The following is a 22,548-nucleotide window of genomic DNA, read 5'->3' on the forward strand; positions in this document are numbered from 1 at the left end:
TAAAGGAAGCTGTGTATATCTAGTTTGGGCCTTTATATTGTGCATCCATTCACACATCTCGTCATTCAGGCAGTTACAGCTGGTAAACATAAGCCATGGTGGATGCCATGTCTTCTAAAGGGATCCTGTCCACCTCCCTGCCCTCCTTCTTGTCCCTCACACGTACCTTTGCTGCCAGGGTTCACACTTGTTCACACCTGATTCCAAGGCTCATACTTGTTCACGCCTGCTGCCAGGCTTCACACTTGTTCACACCTGCTGCCAAACTTCACACTTGTTCTCAGCAGACACAGCACCACAGACAGTTGAACGATGGCGGTTTTAAAACTGATTAAAATTTTAAAAAAATTTGGAATTTTAGACAATACAATTTTTCTTAACACCAAGAAGTCTATGTCCAGAATGAGGAAGAAGAAGGAGCAATGCTTCTGGCTTTCGCTCAAATGTCAAGTGGCCCAATCTGAGCAGGGCTGCACTCACAGTAGACAGGCACCAGAGAGGACAACATGATGATGTCAACCAAGCACACTTCCCAGCCTTGCCTCCAGGACAATAAAGGAGACTCAGAGCCAACAGGACCCCTTTCTACAGCCTCAGAAGCTGACACTCTCCTGCTCATAAAGTTGACTCCCCAACCACCTGACTCTTTGAACCACAGCCTGAGTATCAGCCTGCCTGGATTCTCTCTCTCCTTTGGGACTATAATCTGTTTGAGTTAGGGTCAGTATCGCTGTGATGAAACACTACGACCAAAAGCAACTTGGGGAGGAAAGGGTTTATTTCACTCACAGCTCCATGAAACAGTTCATCATCAAAAGCAGTGAGGGCAGGATCTCAAGCAGGGCAGGAACCTGGGCAGGAGCTGATGCCGAGGCCATGGAAGAGTGCTGCTGACTGGCCTGACCCCACATGGCTTGCTCAGCCTGCTTTCTTGTGGAATCCAGGACTTGCATCCCAGGGATGGCCCCACCCACCATGGGCTGGATCCTGCCCATCAATCATTAATTAAGAAAATAATCAACAGGCTGGCCACAGCCCAATCTTACAGAGGCATTTGTCAATCAAGGTTCCTTCCTCTCAGATGACTGTAGTTTGTGTCAAGTTGACATAAATCTAGTCACGTTATCGCACACAGTGTTCTCTGCCACAGAAGTTCACCTGCCCAGCTCCCTCCATCATCCTGCTCAATGAGAAGAGAGGAAAGTTGCCTTCTTCCCAGATTGAGCAGGGTGGGAGACCAGTGGTGTGATGAGACCTGAAGACAGAGAATTACGTCCGCTTGCTTAAATGTTGGACAATGTGGGTAGGTATGGGTATACATGTACATGTACACACACACTTCAAACAAACTGAAGACCCAGGGCCTCGGCTTTGGAACCACTGAGATGCTTTTTGAACTGAGGCATACCCTTTTCTGCCTCCTCCTACCACAGGCAGGGGCCCGTACTCCAGGCCTGCCCAGGTCACCAGGGCAAGGGCACACATGAAAGAAAGGTGCTAAGATGGCTTCCAGGATTCCTTTCTCTCCTGGAGTCGTAGTGGATCTCATAAACTCAGGAGCATGTAAGCCTGCTGACCTCACCCTCCCAGCCCTGCCTTGCCCTGTGGAACGGGAAACTCAGACCTAGGAATCTGCACTCCTAACAACTGCTCCAACAGGATTCTTCCTGAAGTCCAAGAGTCACCACATCCTCCCCAGCTTCTCATTCATTCAGTCATTCATTCATCCTGTCTGGCTTCCTTGGGCTGACTCCCTCTCCTTTCTGATGAAGCTGTGAGGCTTCTGCATATTACAAGAAAGTCTCTCCCTCTCATGGGCAAGGGGAACTGGCTGGCACACAGATCCAACACACACACAGACAGGAACACCAAAGGAATGAAATGCTAATGGAACTCCAGGCTAGTCACAAAAGAGAGAGTCGGGGACAGCCAGCACATGTACTTGACACCCCCCTCTGCACCCCCTCTGAACCTACGATCTTAGCAAAACCCCTCTCTGCTCTGATCATGTGATTGTGCCTCTCATTCTGTGCCTTGGACAGAGGAAGAGGCTGCCAGCTCCGTCACCATTGCTAGGCAACAGGGCAGGGCTTGGGAGCAAATCCTACTGTCTAAGCACGTCTGACAGAAGAAAGAATGCCAAGCTTCCTGTGTCTGCGAAGCTCCCCTCCCAAGTCCCACTTCCCCCTCCCCCCTCCACCCCCTGCAATTATGATCTGAATTCCAGTTTTTATCAAAACACCATAGAAACCACGTCCAGGCTGAGTTTACGAGAGAATGCTGCTGCGTGCAACAGGGCAGGAGGGAGCTGGGGGAGTGGGGAAATGGGGGGAGGGGAGGGAACCCAAGGCAGAGGAGCAGACAAGGAGCAAGTAAGAGGCAGGCAGAGGCAGACAGGGCAGAGGTGTGCTGTCCTAGGATGGAAGGGGCTGTCAGCTCCTGTTGAGTAGAGTAAGAAGACACACTCATACACACTCAAATATACACCAGCTGCGCATACACATCTGTGCTGAGCGCCTCGGCCTCCTCATTCCCAGCTGAAGGACCCTCCTCCTAGGAGATCACTGTGGTCTGTCTGGTAAGGGACATGGGCAACATCTCACTCTTCCAAATCCCAACCTTGCCCTTTCACAGACAGCCACTGGGTATGGCGGTGCACTCGGGAGGTGGAGGATCAGGAGTTCCAGGCCAACCTTGACTAGAGAAGAAACTTGGGGCCAACTTAAGATTCTGGGTTACTTAAGATTCTCTCTCAGAACAAAGGAAAAAGCAAACAGCAGGTGGGTTCGGAGCTGTGGGTGAAGTGACTGCGTACAGCACAAGGACCTGATTTTGCTGGGTGATTTGGATGCTAGCACCCACTTTCTGCCAGAAGCAGCGTGGCTTGTGCCTGTAAACCCAGCACTGGGTGAGCAGAGACGGGGTCCCAGCGGCCTGCTAACCAAAATCCTGAGCTCCAGGTTCAATGAGATACCTTGTTATTAAAAAAAGGAGATTAGTATGATAGCACACACAGCCTTTAATCCTAGCACTCAGGAGACAAGAGTAGGGGGGTCTCTATGAGCTGGAGGCTAGCCTGTTTTCCATAAACTTCAGGCAAGCAAGGGCTACACAGTAAGACCTGAATCCAAAAGAAATTATATACATACATATATACATACATCTGTATTGTATGTGCATATACATACATCATATATCATACATATATCTATATATTATACATTATATATATCATACATGCATACATATATAGCATATGCATACATACATACATTATACATAGCAAAGCTATATAAATCATATAGCATGCATACATATACACATACATACATCATATATGTTATACATACATACACACATTATATATAGCATATATACATACATGTAGCATGCATACAAATATCATATATCATACATCATATATATTATACACACATATCGTTTACATGTGGTATATATGTGATTGAGGACTAAAGGGATGGTCCGGTGGTTAGGAGCATATAGTACCCTTGCAGAGGGTCTAAATTTAGCTCACAGCATCTACGTCAGGTAGTTCACAATCGCCTGTAACTTCAGCTCCTGGAGGACCCGATGCCTCTAGCCCAGTGAGCACGGTCACTTGTGTGCACAGACCCAACACATACATACAAATAAAAATAATAAATCTTATTTTTAAAAAAATAAGGTGGAGACCTATCAAGGAAGATGGGGTGGGGGGGAGGATGAAACATTCTCTTGCTGAGGCTGAGGCCTTCTCACAAATCCACAACCTGCACAAAAGATAGATGTTCATAGTCTGGACGACCGGACTATCACTCACCAAGCAAGCTGTGCTTCCTGGCTCAAGGGACATTGAGACAGGAGACAAACATGTTTCCAATACCTCGCCTGCCTTCCAAAGAGCTTCTGGAAGGAGGAACTGAATCCAGGCAAAGTTAGCCCCAGCAAACAGCCAAGCTCCAGCTGTGATTGCTTGTAAGCAGACCAGGCAGTGACTGGTGGTACTTAATAGACACTTGGCTCTATTGATCAAATAAATGGAAGAAAGGCCACTTCCTTTGCCAGTGCCGCAGATGGAAGGGCTGGGCGGTCTAATCAATAATCCTCCCATGCATTGCGGGATCAGCCGACAGGAAGTCAGGGTTCCACTTCTGTCCATGACATTTCCTAGGACAGGAGAGCGCAGGGTGCCATGATAGAGATGAACTCAAAACCTCCATACTGACCTCTGGGTAGACGCTTGTGTCTCCTAAGCTGCGGCCACCTGCAGAGCTCTGGGTAGAGCAGACATATTTAGACATACATAGAGTAGTCAGCTACATACTTAGAACTGGTGGCACTCTGCCAAACCCTTGTACACGCATTCCTGCCTAGCAGCCATGCTGCAGACAGGGACGGACAGATTCCGCACGGAACCGGTAGGTCTGGGTGTTCCAGTTTGGGGTTGGGGCTGATAGGAAGAAGAGAGCGGATAGGAGCTTGGTAGTCTCTCCCAAAGCACTGTCTACACCTCAGGACTCATGTGTTTGATAGGTCTACTGCACGCTAGTCCTCTCAGTCCCCTGGGACTCAGGGATGTCAGAAGTTCCATGGCTCCCAGAGCTGCTGTCTCTTGAGGCTAGACAGATGCCCCAAGCTCTGCCTCCTGGTTTCCTATCATGACATTTTACCAGCTGTCCAACACTGTGCTTCATTTGCCCCCAAGGCCAAAAGCTCTTCTGCAAGCTGTTGATTCTGGGGCTATGTCAGATCCAGCTACCATAGCAGAGTACCACTCTTGGGGGACGGGGTAGACTCGGACCCTCATCTCCCAAAACGAGGCCAAGCAGTGAAGTCGCCTAGAAATATGATTTCCACAGCAGCCCACAAACAACTGTGGGAATCAGAAGCAGGTTCAAGAGCCCAGCTCCTTTCCCATGCCAACATCACAGAGGTACCTGATCAAGCCCGGAGCCCCAGTCAGAGGAGGTTCCAGCTGCCCTTGTTACCTGGGGATTTCTCTTTGGTGTGGCTGCTTTACACGACCCTCACCCCTCACCCCTGTTATCAATACCAATAAACTCAGTGTTCTTCAAGGAAGATGTGGATTGAGGGCTGTCTTTAGTTTGTCAGTTGCCTGATATCAACAGATGATTCTGTGTCTCACAGGGCATGCGGTACCCGAAAGCCACACTGCAGAATTATGTCCATGTGCTCACTGGGGTCTGTGGTGAGACTGCAACTCCCCTTCAAAGTTGCCAGCAAAATATTCCACAATGTTTTCCTTCCCTGCTGAAGCTCAGAGGAAACCCTGAATCCTCAGACTGAGGGTCTCCCCTTCTAACATTCGTGGTGTGACCTGACACAGCAGCCTTACCATGGCTGTCACGGGTGATCAAGCACGTCCATCTTCTACTGCTCAGTGGATTCTCTCGTCCACAGGCCACTGGGGACCAGAGGGACCCAGATCATGTGTGTCACTTATTTCTTGGACCAGAAGACCCACAGCTCTGTTTGAAACAGTTCTCTTGCCTTCAGCCTTTTAATCCTAGACTCTCTACCTGACCATCCTGCAAAGCCCAAAGCCCTGGGGAACTGGCAAAACTGTTTCCCGCCTCTGCCCCCCAGAGTATCCTAGATGTCCAGAGAGGCCTATGAGCAGACATTGTGAAGATACCCTAACCTGATAGGAGAGGGGGTTCCCGAGAGGGGTGGAGGCTCCAAACTCATTGTTTTGGACCAACAGTGAGCTTGACCATCAGTTGCTATCTCTGCTCCCAAAAATAGCTCCACCCAGCCACCGAACTTCCATCCTCAGGCCCCTCACAGGTCTCTCTCTCTCTCTCTCTCTCTCTCTCTCTCTCTCTCTGACTCAGGAGTCACTAGCTGTGCCCTCTACTGAGGGGTGCCTGAGTCTGCTTCCCCACTCCAGCCTTCTCTGGCTTCCTAGCTTCTTATTCTTTCATAAAAGCATTCATTCTTTGGTGGAAATGTTGAATATGCAGGAGTATTCCACACAACTGAAGTCTTACTAACCCCACCGAGAGCTAATCACCACTAACAGATGGGCGAGCATGCTGCCTGGCGTTCTCTGCAGCTGTAGAAATGTATATATACACAGACATATATATATAACTTGGGAGCGGCTTACACACACGCTTGCTTGCCGAGGTTCGGACTGCTCCTGCCAACAGCCCCATTGCAGTAACTCACACAGCACCTCCTTCCCACTGTGCAATCACAAACCCTCATTCAGATTCTGAGATAACATGGCTTGTTGACATGGAAAAGCAGAGCAGCCTTGTATGATGGTACATTGTATGCCTTGTATGATGGTACACACCTTTGATCCCAGCACTTAGGAGGTAGGGTAGGCAGGTTTCTGTGAATTTGAGGCCTGGTTTATGTAGTGAGTTCCAGGACACAAAATGAGACATTTGTCTTAAAATGAGATAAAACAAAAAGCCTGTGTCTCGTGTAATGCAGAGAGGTATCCTGTCCCTGCGGCATCCAAGCAGAGAACCACACCTCTTTATTAGGGACACAGTTGGGTAGCAGGGCCACCCTGTCATGTTAGTTAGTTCATTAAAGAGCAATATGTAGGACTGGGGAGAGAGCTCAGAGGGGGCAGGGCACTTGCTATGTAAGTGTGAGGACACGAGTCCTAACCCTAGGACCCTCGTAAATCTGGGTGGAAATCTGCAACCTCAGTCCTCCTGAGTGAAATAGGTAACAAGATACTGAGAGAATCTCCAGAAGCTTTGTACCAGCTAGGATGACAAATACAGTGGTCAACTGCCAAGGGCTCTTGAGGGGCCGGGAGCTTCCCCAGCATGGAGAAGAAAGTGGGAGTACTTCCTGACAGGATGCCTCAGAGAAGATAAGGAGTCAGCAAGGAGAGGGAGGGAGCCAGGTACCCTGGTCAGGGAAATCTCACAGTTGACTGGCCACTTCTGCTGCTCTGACTGACTAGCAAACCGGTGCTTCTTTATTTATGCAGTTTCACAGAACAAAGACAGACTAATGATCATTCAAGTGGTACAGAGTGTGTATCTGACTTTTCATTGCATGTCCAGGGTTACAAATTCAGTCAAAATTAGAAAATACAAAGAGAACAGATTACTCTTCTCATTACTGGCCCTATAATTCCAATTTAAAGAATCTGAAGACTATCTCCTCCAAAGCACACACATTTGTCATATGACAGCCTGCTTTTAGGCTGGCAGTGTTTGTTGTTTGAAAGCACTCCAGAGAAAGAGAAAATATATGCACTGGTCTTGGTATGGAAGCAAACACTAATGCCTAAAGTCTTTACTACATGTTTCATCATCTGTACTCTAAAGCAGGGAACGCGTATTTTAGTCCATCTATCTGTTTACTGAGTTTTAGTCCTTCAGAGGTGAACCCTGTACACCCCTCTATCTTTAAACTACATCTTCAGAGATCTCTGAGCTATAATAGAAAGAGGCCTTGAGTCTGTAACCTGCTCTCCTGGACAGCCCGAGTTTGTCAGTTGTCTGTTTGCCCTTCATCAATGATACTGTTTGAGTTTGCTCAGAGGCAGAGACACCAGGAATATTCCTGGAGTAACAGCCTCATCTGTCTATGTGTTTATCTGTGCTTAACGATCTCCAGGGCATAAGGAAGACTGCCACATATTGGCCAGATAGTTATGTTTAGGATTTTCCTAAGAAGATTCAGACATAATTTTTCTCAGGAAAACATATAAAATGAATCATAATGCAGAAAGTCCCCAGTAATTCAGCACACAGAGTCCAAACCCCAAAGGCTAGAGCTAGAAGCACAGTAATTACAGCATTCTGCTCAGCTTTGCTGGAACTGTGTCACAAAGCCATGCTGGCTTCATGACTCTCGCCGTTCCAAGTGGATATGGCTGTGCCAGGGAACATCAAGGAGGAGGGTGAGGACCACAGTACCTGAGGTTGTCCTCTGACCTCCACATGTGTGCCGTGGCATGCATGTACCTACATTCATGTACAAACACACACATACATGTATGTACACATATCACACACGTACATGTCTGCACATAAATCATGTACATACATGCATGTACACACCATACATATATGCACATGCATCACACACATACATGTATTCACATATCACACACATGCATTCATGTGCATACACCATACATGTATGTACATACATCACATATACACACATACATGTGTGTACATATACACATACATACATGAGCACATATGCACACAGATACATGTATACATATACACCACACACACCACCACCAAATAAAAAGGAGGTGAGGAAGAAAAAGGAGGAACTATCAAGATGGCTCTGTGGGTAAAGACACTTGCCTCCACCCTGACAACCTGAGTTCAATCCCTGGGACCAGCCTCACAGGCTGTCTCCTGACCTCCACAAGCATCATGGTACATGCATATGCATACACAAATAAATATGTAATTAAATAAAGAATGGACAAATTAATGTAATTATCCAATACCAACTGGTTAGCTCTGAGATCATATACATACAAAGTAGTATCACACATATAGAACAAGTTATATTTATGTATTTAGGAACATACATATATACACATATATGTAACAATAATTAAAGGAAAAGAGGCCATGAGTTTGGAGTAGGAGCTGCATGGACGGGGTTGGAGAGAGGAAAGGGAAGAGGTAAAATGATGTAATTATGTTTAATTTCAAAGTTATCATAATAAATAATTATGTTATATTAAAGAAGGAGGGGAATGAGACAAAGGAAAGACACAGGTAGCTGTATTCCCAGCTCTGGTGAGGCTAAGGCAGAGGATTGCTATGAAGCCATCCTGAGCCACATAACAAGATCATATCTCAAAAAAACTAAGTATGTCTATGTGACTCAGCTGATAGAGTACTTGGCTAGCAAGATCACAAACCAGGTGGGGCGACTCATGCCTTGGGAGGAGGAGCAGGAGGATCAGAAGCTCTCAGTCACGTTCAGTTGTGCAGGGAATTGGAGACTAGCCTGGCCACAAGAGGCTCTGTTTGGAGCTGGAGAGATGACTCAGTGGTTAAAAGCACTGGCTGCTCTTCCAGAGATCCTGAGTTCAATTCCCGTTAAGTACATGGTGTCTCACAACCATCTATAAGGACATCTGTTGCCCTCTCCTGGAACGTGGGTTCACATGCAGCAGAATACTCACACATTAAATTAATTAATTAAAATATACACTCTGTTCCCATAGATAAATAAATGATGATAATAATAAAAAATACTCTGTTCCCAAACTTTTTTTTAATGCAATGTAGCTAAATGTAGTGGTGTACACCTTTAATCTCAGAACTCAGAAGGCAGAGGCAGGCAGATCTCTGAGTTCAAGGCCAGCCTGGTCTACAGAGTGAGTTCCAGGACAGCCAGGGCTACACAGACAAACCCTGTCTCGAAAAAACCAAAAAAAAAAAAAAAAAAAAAAAAAAGGAAGGGAAAACCTGGGCCCTCAAAGAAGTTGACCCCACCATCACCTTGGCGGGTAGATATTGCTGGCCTTCTGAACTTTAAAGCTATAGCATTGGGGGCTGTAGAGATGGCCGAGCGATCATGATCACGTGTTGCTCTCTCTGAGGACTTTGGTGGGTTCTCAGCACCCACGTGCATGGTTCACAACCGTCTTTAACTCCGGTTCACGGGATCAGGATCTAGTGGCTTCTTCTTACTTCCATAAACACCAGACATGTGTGTGGTGTACGTACATGCATGCAGGCAAAGCATTTACATACAAAATAAAATAAAAAGTCTAAAAAAAAAAAAAAGGAAGGAAAAGAGAAAGAATATATTTCTATTGTTTTTAAGACTTCTGAGTGGTGCTGTGTCACACAACCCCAAGAACCACATCCATAGGTCAACAGCTCACGAATCCACCGTCATCAGAATGTACATGATCCCCACCCCCAAACCACCCCCACCCCCACTGCCAGGGCCTGGCCATGACTGCTTCCAGAGCTCAGGAGAGCCAGCACAGGTCACTGCTGATAGTCAGTGGTCTTCACCAGGCTGGAACCATCCCTCTGACTCCTGCCCCAGTATCCTAAAGACTGCTATCTGCCTGGGGCCCATTATCTCACAGCCTCTGTGAGACAAGCCAGGCACCTCCTCAGCAGCTTCATACTGACTTCATTTGTCATTTATGAGCCAACCTCTCTGACTTCCATGGCCCATGATGTCCTCCTTCATTCTGTGGACACTGGTCCTCTAACCAGCCTCTGGCTTCATCCTGGGCATGGGCCACATCAGCCACCAAAGTATAGTCCTGTCTATGTATTCTGGGAACAACTCGGGGGCATACCTGGGCTCTTCCTGGTGTATCACAGGGTCCTTTTTTCTACATAGCCAAAGCAGGCATTGTAGGCATTGGAGCCACGAGGTACATTAAGAAGTGGTTGGCATGACACTTTGAACCTGGTACTCCTACTGTTCCATACTCTGACTGCAGGGCTATAGCCTGTGGCCAGCACTGGCACACGAACATCCTCAATACCTTGGCCAACAGGTCCCAAGCAGACAGCATTCTTCAGGATACTGGAGCAGGAGTCAGAGGGACAGTCCCAGACACATTCTCTCCTCAGAAGTACAAAAAACACTAGAAATCTTTCAAACTCAAGGCAGCTTTGCCCAGCATCATGACACATGCCTGATATCCCACGGAGACGTCTGAATCAAGAAGATTGCAGGTTTGAGACCAGCCTGGGCTACACGAGATTTGTCTTAGAGTATAGCCCTGTCTCTCTGCCTATCTCTCTCTGTCTGTGTGTGTGTGAATGAGTGTGTGTGTGTGTGCGCGCCTGCGTGCATGTGAATGTGTGATTGTATGTGAGTGTGTGAGTGTATGTGAGGGTGTGAGTGTATGTGAGGGTGTGAGTGTATGTGAGTGTTGTGTATGAATGTGTATGAGTGTGTATGTGAGTGTGTGTGTATAAGTGAACATGTGAGTGTGTGAGCATGTGTGTGCATGTGTGTGAGTGCATGAGAGAGAGAGAGAGAGAGAGAGAGAGAGAGAGAGAGAGAGAGAGAGCCCCTTCTTATGTAGCCCCGGCTAATCTCAAACTCAAGAGCTTAAGAGACCCGTCTACCCTGGCTTCCTGAATGCTGAGAGGCCAGGCATGCACTGCCTGTAGTCTTTCTTTTCATCTTAACCTTTGTTTAGGTTACATCCCCCAGAGATAAAATACTTTCAGATGCTCATTCAGTAAACAGCCTTTAACTCACATGTATAATTCATATGTCTTAATTTGGGGCCAACAAGATGTCTCAGCAGGTAAAAGCATCTGGTAACTACTGATAAAGTAAACAACCTGAGTTGTAATTTTAAAAATTAAAAAGAGAGAAGAGGGTTCAATAACAACAGACAAAGGTAAAAATAAACTGGTAGAATTCCACTGGTCCCTTTATTTTTTAAAAAAAATATTTTCTCTTATCTTTTTTAACTTATTCACCTTTATTTTACATGCACTGATGTTTTGCCTGAGTGTGTGTCTATGTGAATGTCAGATCTTGGAGTTACAGATGGTTCTGGGTTGCCATGTAGGTGCTGGGATTTGAACCTGGGTCCTCTGGAAGAGCAGTCAGTGCCCTTAACCACTAAGCAATCTCTCCTGACCCTTTCTTTACTATTTTAACTATTTCAATTATTTTTTTAGTTTGTATAAAGATAATGGGTTTCATTTTGACTTTTTAAAAAATATTTTATTTTTATATATTTGTATAGATGTATCTGTAGCATATGTATGCAGTGCCCCTGAAGACCAGAAGAGGGCATCAGATCCTCTGGAGCTGGAGTTACAGGAGGTTATGAGCCACCCACTCTGGGTGCTGGAAGCTGAGCTCAGGCCCTCTAACTCCTGAGCCATCACTCCTGCCTCCACAATAGGACATTTTTGTTTGAGAAAATAATGTGTGCCACCAGGCCTGGTTTTATCATAGTATTTTCATGTACATATTTGATAGTATATTTAATGTAGCCTTATATGTCCAAAGTGTTATTTCTTTGACATAGGCTTGGTATAAGAAATGGCTATTTTTCTACTGAATCTAAAATCCAGTATGCATCTTATATCTCCACACACTCAATTTTGACATAAAAATTTGCATTGGTAATGCTTGATCCATATTTAGATTTTGTAACTTGCATAGCTGAGGAGATAAACCCACATATGTTGTTCCAAATGACGGTTGTTTACTGAAGTTTTCCAATCACTGGATGAAGTATGAAATTTTCTTATTTAATTTTTTATTATTATTTAGTAGTTTATGGGTATTGGTATTTTGTGTATGTATGCACATATGTATATGTATACACATGCACCATGTTCATGCACTGCCCACAGAGGCAAGAAGAGTGTGTTGGATTACTGGGACAAGGGTTGCAGATGGTTGTGAGTTGCCATGTGAATTCTGGGAACCAAACCTTGGTCTTTTCTAAAAGCAGCCAGTACTCTTAACTGCTGAGCCATCTCTTTTTAAGTTTAAGCAATTTAAAACAATCGCTTAGTTAGGGCCAGGCAATGGTGGTGCACACCTTGAATCCCAGCACTCAGAAGGTGGAGGCAGGCAGATCTCTGAGTTCAAGGCCAGTCTGGTTTATACAGAGTGAGTTCCAGGACAGACAAGACTACACAGTGAGACTTTGTCTCTAAAAAGAATAACATCTGGAGAGGTGGTTCAGAGGTTAAGAACACTTTCTGCTCTAAAGAGGACTCAGATTTGTTTTCAAGCACCTACATCAAGTGGGTCCCTGTTGACTGTAACTCCGATTCTAGGGGATCTGGCGCCCTCTTCTGTCCTCTGCAGGTACTGCATGCATATGGTGCCCCTTCAGACAAACAGGCATATGCCTAAGTAAGAAATAATTTAAAAATTTTTAAAGAATAAAAGTTTAGCTGGGCAGTGGTGGCACACGCCTTTAATCCCAGCACTTGGGAGGCAGAGGCAGCCGGATTTCTGACTTCGAGGCCAGCCTGGTCTACAGGGTGAGTTCCAGGACAGCCAGGGCTACACAGAGAAACCCTGTCTTGAAAAAAAAAAAAAAACCAAAAAAGAATAAAAGTTTATAGTCCAGTTCCTCAGCTGCACAGACCCCATTCCAAATGATTCTCATGGGATGGTGGATTGACAGCTAATGTGGATCAGGGGCTGGGCCTGATGACAAGGCCTGTCATCCCAGATTCTTGGGAAGCTGAGTCAAGAGAGTTAGTTCAAGCCCAGTCTGGGCAGTTAGCAACATATATCTCAAAACAAAACAACCCCCCCAAAAAACCAACTTATAAAAAGCAAAAAGTTGAGGGGGGGGGCTGGAGAGATAGCTCAGCGGTTAAGAGCACCAACTGCTCTTCCAGAGGTCCCGAGTTCAATTCCCAGCAACCACATGGTGGCTCACAACCATCTGTAATGAGTTCTGATGCCCTCTTCTTGTGTGTCAGAAGACAGCTACAGTGTTCTCATATACATAAAATAAATAAATAACTCTTTTAAAAGTCGTGTGGGGGATAAAGATCAGCGTGGAGATTATGAATGATTTCAGGCATCCCAGTGTGACCCAAGACCCCAGAGGACAGGCCAACTCCCTCCTGGGGCATCTCTGATAACGCGGGAGGCCTGCTGGTCATCACTGCCATCTCTCTGATGCCCAGGTGCTGCCCTGCTTGGCTCCGGCAGGTAATGCAGGTAAGAACATAAGGCACCCACAGTGACACCCTTCACAAGGTCCAGAGTTTAGAATACCAATTCTGAAGGAGCCCTGCAACCCCCACTCCCAGACACAGAAGAGTTGAGAATAGAGGAGTGAGTCTTTGTTCAAGATGTCATCAGAACACAAGCTAGGACGCCTGTCCTCCTGTGGGTACGGAGGCAAGAGTTAAGTCCAAAAGAAACTCCAATTCCCCAATGTCCAAAAGGCAGGCCAATTAGTCCAGCATGGACTATAAGAGGACCAGGCAGCTAGACACAAGCCAGCATCCTCAAGAACTTGTGAAGCTGTTTCCCCTCTACCAAAAGGAGTCAGTCATCTCCTGTATCTGTGACAGAAGGGACATAGGGCCACCTGTGTCACCTATCAGCACACCGACGCCCATGCTGGCCTCCAGGCTTCCTCAGGATCACAAGAGCCTGTTATGCACTCTGACGCCCATGCTAGCAACTTAGTCCTTCTAGCCTCCTCCCGCCTCTAAACTCCGCCAGTTCACAACCTCCCACTGCCTCAGAAGCTACTCATGCTTAACCCAGTGGCTCTCACTATTTCCCTCCTTTTGGTTCCTTCTCCTGTTCTTCTCACCATGTTATGTCTCTTCTCCACCCCCTCCTATTCTCTCTCACACAGATAGCTCTGGCCAAGTGCATCCCACTGGCTGTGCTCAGTCTAGTTCTTTATCCGATCTGGACTGTTCCAGATGTCTTCTCTGTATCTACAACAACAACTTCCTTCCCCTTCTCCTTAACCATACCATGGAGTGGTCACGGATGCTATACATGAGGCACATGTAGACATGGGATGACAGCATAACTTGCAGCCCCTTACCCCAAGAGCCATGTCTATTTCCAGTTCTCCCAACCCAACAGACAGGACTCCGATATGACACAAAAAGCCAGTCAGTGTGGTAGCTGTGTCGCTGGCTGTTTGTCCAAGCCAGTCATTTCTCTTAAGGCCAAATTGCCTTTAATCACCTCATCCTCTGTCCGGCAGTCTGGCTCCTCCAAGTGGCTTAGTCATTCATCTGCGTTAGAGAACCATGCTTCCAGAAGCCTAAGAGAGCAGAGAAAAAAATACCCACGTATCAGGTTGCCAGTTCTGCAAGGCCACACTTATAACCTGGAAACAATACACACCCGATGCTACCCTATGGTGTGGTCCCTACCCTATCTTTGTAGACTCTATAGTCTGTCTGATAACGTGGATCATAACCTGTCTGATGGACCTTGTTGTGATAGCACAGACACTGGCCTATCTAATAGTATGGATTTTAGCATGTCCAATGGCGTGTATAACAACCTGCCTGAGTTGACGGTACTGCTGAAGAGAACAGCATGTCCCCTCCTCTAACCACTAAGACTCCATATATACCTATTGCTGACTAGAATTCCCTGGGTCTGCATACCTGTCCCCAAAGCCCATACTGTGTCTACATATCTGCTCACACCACTCAGCACACATTTAATGAGCACCTACTATGTGTTAAAAGTCAACCTGGGCTTAAAAGCGTCTGCCGCTGCTGCAACCACCACCCACCACCCACCCTGGCTAAGGTTATTCTTTACCAAATGTAATTTCTTCACAGCGTATTCCTCTGGGATTCATTTAATTATTTAATTTATTTAATTCCTTTGGAATTAATTTATTTAATATTCATTTGTTTATGTATATGGGTGTCTTGTTCACTTGTGTGTCTGCACACCAGAAGAAGCCATGAGATCCCATGGACTACAGTTACAGGTGGTTGTGGGTGCTGGGAATTGAACTCAGTAGTCATGGGGAGTGCGGTGGCAGATGTCCTCAGTGCAGGTCCATGCCACGTGCCAAATGGTCTCTCTGGGTTAGTGGCCTGCATTGCACCAGAGGCTCTGGCAGTCCTAGGAGTTGAGTCCCCTGTCACTTCTTTGCTGATGGAAGGGTGGACCCACACCTCCTGATTAGTTGTCCCCCAGAACCAAACTGGTACTGAGGAAAAGAGACTTAGCCAGGGTCTGGGATGTAACAGAGACTTAAAGGCCCACCTCACCCTTACTGTCTCACCTTCTGCCTTGATCCCAGACAGAGCAGGTCACAAGAGGCATCATCTGTGGCCAGGAGAAACTGTCACACACGATCATAACACAGAGTTCCTTGTGTTGGCCCTGGTCTTACTTTGCATGTTCTTCAGCCCCTAAAGCCTGCCTCTACCTGAAGCCCCACTTAATACACTCCTTTGGAAATGGTGAGTGTTAGCCCCAGGCCACCCTTGAGCCTTAGTGGTGATAGCCCAGGCTACCCTCCAGGGTTGGTGGTGATAGCCCAGGCTACCCTCCAGGGTTGGTGGTGATAGCCCAGGCTACCCTTCAGCATTGGTGGTGATAGCTAATATTCCCTGTGCTCATCAGCCTCCACGGTCTCAAGGGAAAGCGGTGTTGGCACTCTGCAAGGGTTTATCAGCAAGTATGATAAATGCACAACAGAAAGCAGAAAGAAAAACTAACTTTCCTGGTTAAAAAGGGAGAGAGGCTCACGCTCTCCTTCAGCTTTTACTTTGCATTTGTAATTGAGATATACTTGACATGTGTGTAAACCTTCATAAAAGCTAAATAAGCCTCTAGCGGGCATTCAAGCTGGGAGCCTTTTGGGAGGATGGGGAGCCATCCATCTCTTCGAAATTAACACCAGGGAAGATGGCACCTGCCCCACAGTCCCTGCCTGACGCTGGGAGCTAAACCGCCTCCTGTCTGAGAAGCACCCGGAAGTTTGTTTCCCAATTAGCAAGCACAGATGGGCCCCACGATCTCCAGGTGGGTTTGGGATGACATGCATGTGACAAATGGTGCTGTCAAGCTCTCCCACCGGAGGAGCTGGTAACTGTTTACTCTGAAAACACACATTCGATGCCTGTCTGCCTGGCTGAAGGCAGCAAGAAGCCCTGTCATTGCAGGCTGTCAGCAGTCGCCTGGGATGTACCGTGCAGTTTGGGCTGAGGGTAATGGGTCATCCCGTGTCAGAACTGTTTCCTTTCTTCTGCCTTTAGGGACAGGTGTTTCTGTAGGGCTGGAGGGGTAGCTTTTAATTATGTTCACCCCTTATGGACAAGCCTCCTCAACTCCATATGACTTGGGAAAGGGGTGGGGACAGCCCAGGAGAGCACACCAGATACTGTTCATCCTGACATGTTTTCTGGCTTTCACCTAACTTTCATGCCATACATGAGACACCTTTAGGTGCCCTGAGCAAGGGGAGCATAGTGGACCCCAAGAAACCTGTGCTTGCCCAAAAGGCAATAGACCCTTCCACTGCTCACATCCCTGGTACACACCCATCCCAGTAGCCAGACACCCTGCTTCCTGCACACCAGCTAAGCGTGTCTGTGATCCCGTTCCCAACTAGTCAGAGGGCCAGGCTGGTCCATAATTTAAGGAGCAGCTACTGGGGTCTGTGGTGCTCTTCAAAAGGTTCTGAGTTTAGTTCCCAGCACCCACAATGGATGTCAGGTCCAAGGAAAGCTCCAGTTTCCCGAACCCCAAAAGGCAGTCTATATATCCAGAAATATAGAGATTTTTAGAAAGTAATAATTCAGGAATATCAGAGGAGAGAGTGTGCTAGCCATGGGGAGGTTTGGAAATGCCCAGCCATTGTGCTAATCAAGGCATATTAAAAATAAGGCTATGCGTGTGTGTGCGTGTGTGTGTGTGTGTGTGTGTGTGTGTGTGTGTGGTGTGTTTGTGTGCCTTTCTTTCAGGAATCCAAAACATTTGGGTGGGTATAGAAGAGGCACACATACCCTCTGGAAAGTTCAGAGCAGATTAGCAAATTCATGCATGTGCACATATGCATGTGTGTGTGCATGCATGTGCATGTGTGTGAGTGTGTGTCCGTGTGTGTATGTGCATGTGTGCATATGTGTGCATGTGTGTGCATGTGCACATATGCATGTGTCCATGTGTGCGCTGAGTATGCATGTGTGTGCATACGTGTGCATGTATGTGCATATGTAGATGTGTGTATGTGTGTGCATGTGTGCACATGTGTGTATGTATGTGCGTGTGTGTATGTGTGCGTGTGTGTATGTGTGTGCATGCATGTTCATGTGTGTGTAGATGTGTGCATGTGTGTGTGCACGTGTTTGCGCGTGTCTGTGTGTGTGCATGTTCTCTTTATAATGGCAAGGTTTCTCCCCCTCCCCCACTGTCTCTTGCTCTCTCCCTACTTTCGCCATTCTCTCTGTTTAGACAGACAGCCCTGACCAGGTCTAGTTTGTTTTCCTCTCTCTCTGCTCTAGGCTCTTCTAGATGCCTCTAGATATATTTTTTTTCTCTCTTATGTACAATGAAAACCTCCCTTTAACCACACCACTGAGTGGTGTCTTAGTCATCAGGCCATTTTGAATACTTGGTCTATTTTGTGCTGAGTCAGCACTCCAATTCTTTCTTATTTATTCAGTGTGTGTGTGTGTGTGTGTGTGTGTGTGTGTGTGTGTGTGTATGAGCTATGAGGTGGGGGTGCCGTGTTTAGCCACAGCACGTGTGTGGAGGCCAGAAGACAACTTTCTCTCCCCCTTTGTTGAATCAGAATCTCTCTGTTGTTTCTGCTATACTGCACACACTCCAGGCTAACTAAACCAAATCTTCTGTCTCCCCCTCCGCCTCACTTCAGGCTGGAATGACACATTGATGTTATTTCACATGGATCTTTATTTTTGTTTTTTACTTGTACGGGTGTTTGGCTTGGGTGTGTGCCTGTGTACGTGTAACGATGTCCTAGGAGGGCAAAATAAGGCACTGGAGATCCATCTGGAGTTACAGATGCTTATGAGCTGCCATCTGGGTGCTGGAAATGAACCTGGACCCTCTGGAAGAGCAGCCAGTGCTCTTAACTACTGAACCATCTTTCTAGCCCCTCCCCCACATATCTGGCTTTTAAAAAAAAATATGTTCTGGGTTCTGAATTCAAATCCTCAGGCTTGCTGTCTTGGCTACCTAGTACCTCAATTTTGAGATCTAAAGGTTGATTCAGACCTCTGATTCTGGCATCATTGACGGTGCAGTCCATGGCCAGGCTGTAACTTTAATTTTTCTAAAACCTATTTTATTTTCAATGATGGTTCTTAAATGCTTTGACCTCCCTTTTATCCCACCACCCACCTGAGGTAGTGGGAAAGAAAGGATACGGGGGAAGTGGACCTGTTTAGAAAGGTTCTTTAGAACAACTCTCATCTGTGTCATCTGGAAATCACCAGTTCAGGTCACAGGTTAGCAGTGGCAGCTTGACCCACTCGCAAACACATCACGGGATGCACCAGCAGTCCAGTTCAGCAGAGTAGAGATAGCAAACATGAATCAGCAGCAGTGGCACGACATAGCAGAGACAGCCAGGCCTCAGCCTCGGCAAGAGTCAGCAGGACGGACCAGGAGGAATGCTAGAAGTTCTCTCTCAGAGAAACAAATGAAGATTAGTAAAGACGTGAAACCAACAAGCATTGCACAGCTTGCTCTATCAGCAAGACCACCTCAGCCTCCAACACTGTCAGGTCCTATTTATGCCCTCCAAACATCACATGTCCTCCATGCGTCTTGTCTCAGCAGAGGTCTTACCTCAGAACGCACATCTGTCTCAGGTGACATCACTCTGCCAATCAACCCGAGTTCACAAAAGCAGCAAGAAACTGCAGCACATCACCAGGTTTTTGTTGTGTTTCTCTATATGGAGTCCTGACAAATGCAGCTCAATCACACAGTGTAAAGCGGGCCTATGCATGGGTGTTGTTAGCAAAGGATCCTTCATCACGTGCCCTTTCATGCACTCGCTTTAGCAGAACATCCTTTCTCCTGTGTCTGCCTCAGCAAAACATTCCTTCACGAGTCTGCCTTAGTTTTTTGCCTGTGTCTACTTCAAGAAAACACTCCTTCAAGTGTTTGCGCCAACAAAGCATCATCCAACCAACTTTCCAAAGAACACTTAACTTTCCACTTTACCAGGCCCTTGAAAAAGTCAGCTTGGTCCCCTCCTGTGGTTCTTTCAGACGAGACTGTTCTACCAGGAGACTGGAGATTTTATTCATAAAGTAGTTGGAGGAATCCAGAATGGGAAGAAACATCTTCGAAGATGAACATCGACTCAGGCATTGCCAGGTCTCAGGTTTTCCTAACAGCCAAAGGTGATACTGTATGCAGAGCTGCTGATGGTGGTAGCCATATTATGGGGACAGAAAAGCTTCTGGCTGGAGCACCAGGGGGCGCTCTTCTATCACTTTGCCCAGGACTTACAGAAGCTGTCCTTGGGATCAGCAAAGATCTGGCTGTCACTATGAGTCTGTTGGTGATGACTGCCATAATGCTGTCTTCTGCTGAGACCTCCTTCCCTTGGATGTTGAAGATCTGAGTTTGAGACTTTGAAATCTGATTTCTCAGTGGTTACTGATGAGCTGCCACTGATCTCTGGAACCAGGATGGGGTGGTGGGGCTTGGGGAGAGGGGAGGGGGTGGCTGTGGAAATGGTTAAAGTCAATATTTGCCCAGGAGATGCTGTATCTAAAATAGGTGATGCCAACACTGCCTGCACCACGGAGATTTTCCTTTAGGAATGGCTGCAGTAGCACATGAAGACACAGTGCTGCTGGGTTCACTGCCAAGTGTGTGCCCTCTTCCAGATCTTTCAGAAATGGCCAATCTGTGGACCAGCCAGCTGCTGAGAACAAGAAGCTGTTTGTTTTTGAAAGATAGAAAAATCATAAGTTGATCCCCTGAACCGTACTCTTAAAAGCAAAGACATAAAAACCTGTAAGTCAAACACTGTGTTGCCTCAGTCCCAGGAAATTAGCTGACCATTTGAACAGATGACCCTAACTAAACAAACCTTAAGATTCATGGTGTCAGGATGCTATGGGCCCGAGATTAGCCTGGCCTCGCTTTGAACTAACAGCCCTGAGACAGTTGGTGCCAGGATGCTAAAAGTTTGAGATAAGCCTGACCCCCTTGAACTAGGAGCTCATGATATATAGTGTGAAACTAGTTCGAAATAGCCAATTATAAAGTGACACACCATCCATCTTAGGAATTTGAGATCAAATGTATCGATGACCTAGTGACCTGTTCCCCCTCCTTCCCCCTTCCCTAACTCCACTCTCAGCCTTCCCCCTTCCCTAACTCCACCCCCACCTGGTTTGTAGATGCCCCCTTAAAAGCTGTAAACTTTTTTTGTTCGAGGCTGCTGAATCTCTCGGCCTCTGCTCGGGCTTGAAGGGAAGACAGCCCTGGCTAGCCAGTAAACCTCTTGCGTTTGCATCAAGTTGTGTTTCTCGTGAGTGATTTGGGGTGCGTCTGCAGTTCTCCACGGATCATGAGTTCTTTTTCTAGTGGGCCTTACATTTTCTTTCAGGATGCAAAGTCACTGGCTGATAAGACTGGTCATCTCTTCAGGACTCTGTCTCTGCCAGGTCAAAGGATCTGAGGAAATTCTTTGGGACAAGACTATGAGCTGTCTGAGTTTGCCCAAAGAGAAAGTGTTATCATTCAGGCCCAGATTAAATTCCTCTCCAAGGTTCTAGTTAAAGAAAAGGTTGGCAGGGTGTGGTGGTGCATGCCTTTGATCCCAGCACTAGGGAGGCAGAGACAGGCCAATCCCCAAGTTCAAGGCCCAGTCTGTTCCACAGAATGAGTTCCAGGTTAGCCTGGAAACTCTGTCATCTTGAAGGAGGAAGAAGAGGGGAAAGAGGAGGAGGAGGAGGAGGAGGATGAGGAGGAGGAGGAGGAGGAGGAGGAGGAGGAAGAAGAAGAAGAAGAAGAAGAAGAAGAAGAAGAAGAAGAAGAAGAAGAAGAAGAAGAAGAAAAAGAAGAAGAAGAAAAGGTTATGTGTCCCCACAAAGCTATAAAACAGGCCTAAACAGGCTCAGTTAGGGACTGCTGGCCCACATAATGAGCAGGAATATGTTGATACTGAATTTAAAAATAAAAAAAGAAGGGCATGATTGTGCCTAGGTATGGTGGAGAGAAGGCTTCTTGTAAATAAAAGAGAGAGCATACCTAGAGGTAGGGGCACCAGGGAGAGTCTAGAGAAACAGGACTCTGAGCCATGTGAGGAGAGAGGGGAGGGGAGAGGGGACAGACCGACCAAGAGAGGCCAGGAGGGTAAAGGGTAGACAGAAAGGATCGGGTAATCAAAAATGGTTGGCTTATATAGGGAAGGGCATCTGGGGGAAGGGCAGCCCAGCCCCTGGACTGGAGAAGTTTAAGGTAGGTGGCAGAGTATGCCAGCCAGAAGAATCCTGTAACATGTAGGGACTGGGGAGATGATGGAGGCCTAGTCTGTTTTGATGGTTTTTTGGGTTTTTTTTTTTTTTTTTTTTTTTTGCAATCATCAGAGGTTTATTGGGAAGAGTTAGCTAGCCAACAGTCAAACTGCTCTTCCACGAAGGAACAGAATTTGACCCCGGCCAGCAAGCTGAGGGGCTTTTTTATAGCACGGGGTGGGGAAAGAGAGGAATTTTTGATCGGTTACACATGATTGGTTCCCAACACCCACATCGGATGGCTCACAACTTCTTGTAAGTGTAGCTCCAGAGGATCCTACATCGTCTTCTGGCCTCTACAGGCACCTCCACATGTGCACACACATAGACTTCAGTTCCCCCCACACACACAGGCTCCCTGCTGAGACCTGATCTGCATGTCTGACAGACTTCTAAGTGTCAATATTCCTGCCTGAGAACCAGAGAGCCTGGCTACAGACTTGTGCTACAAACTCCCTCATTGTCAAAAATGTATGACAAAAGACCTCACTTCTGCCATGAAAGCCTTGATCCCCTCTTTGCAGAGCCCCCACAACACCATCTGTCTCTGTGGGGCCTGAAGTCTTCTCAGAGCCTCTGC

This window comes from Arvicanthis niloticus, chromosome 2, assembly GCF_011762505.2.
Source record: "Arvicanthis niloticus isolate mArvNil1 chromosome 2, mArvNil1.pat.X, whole genome shotgun sequence".
NCBI lineage: Eukaryota > Metazoa > Chordata > Mammalia > Rodentia > Muridae > Arvicanthis > Arvicanthis niloticus.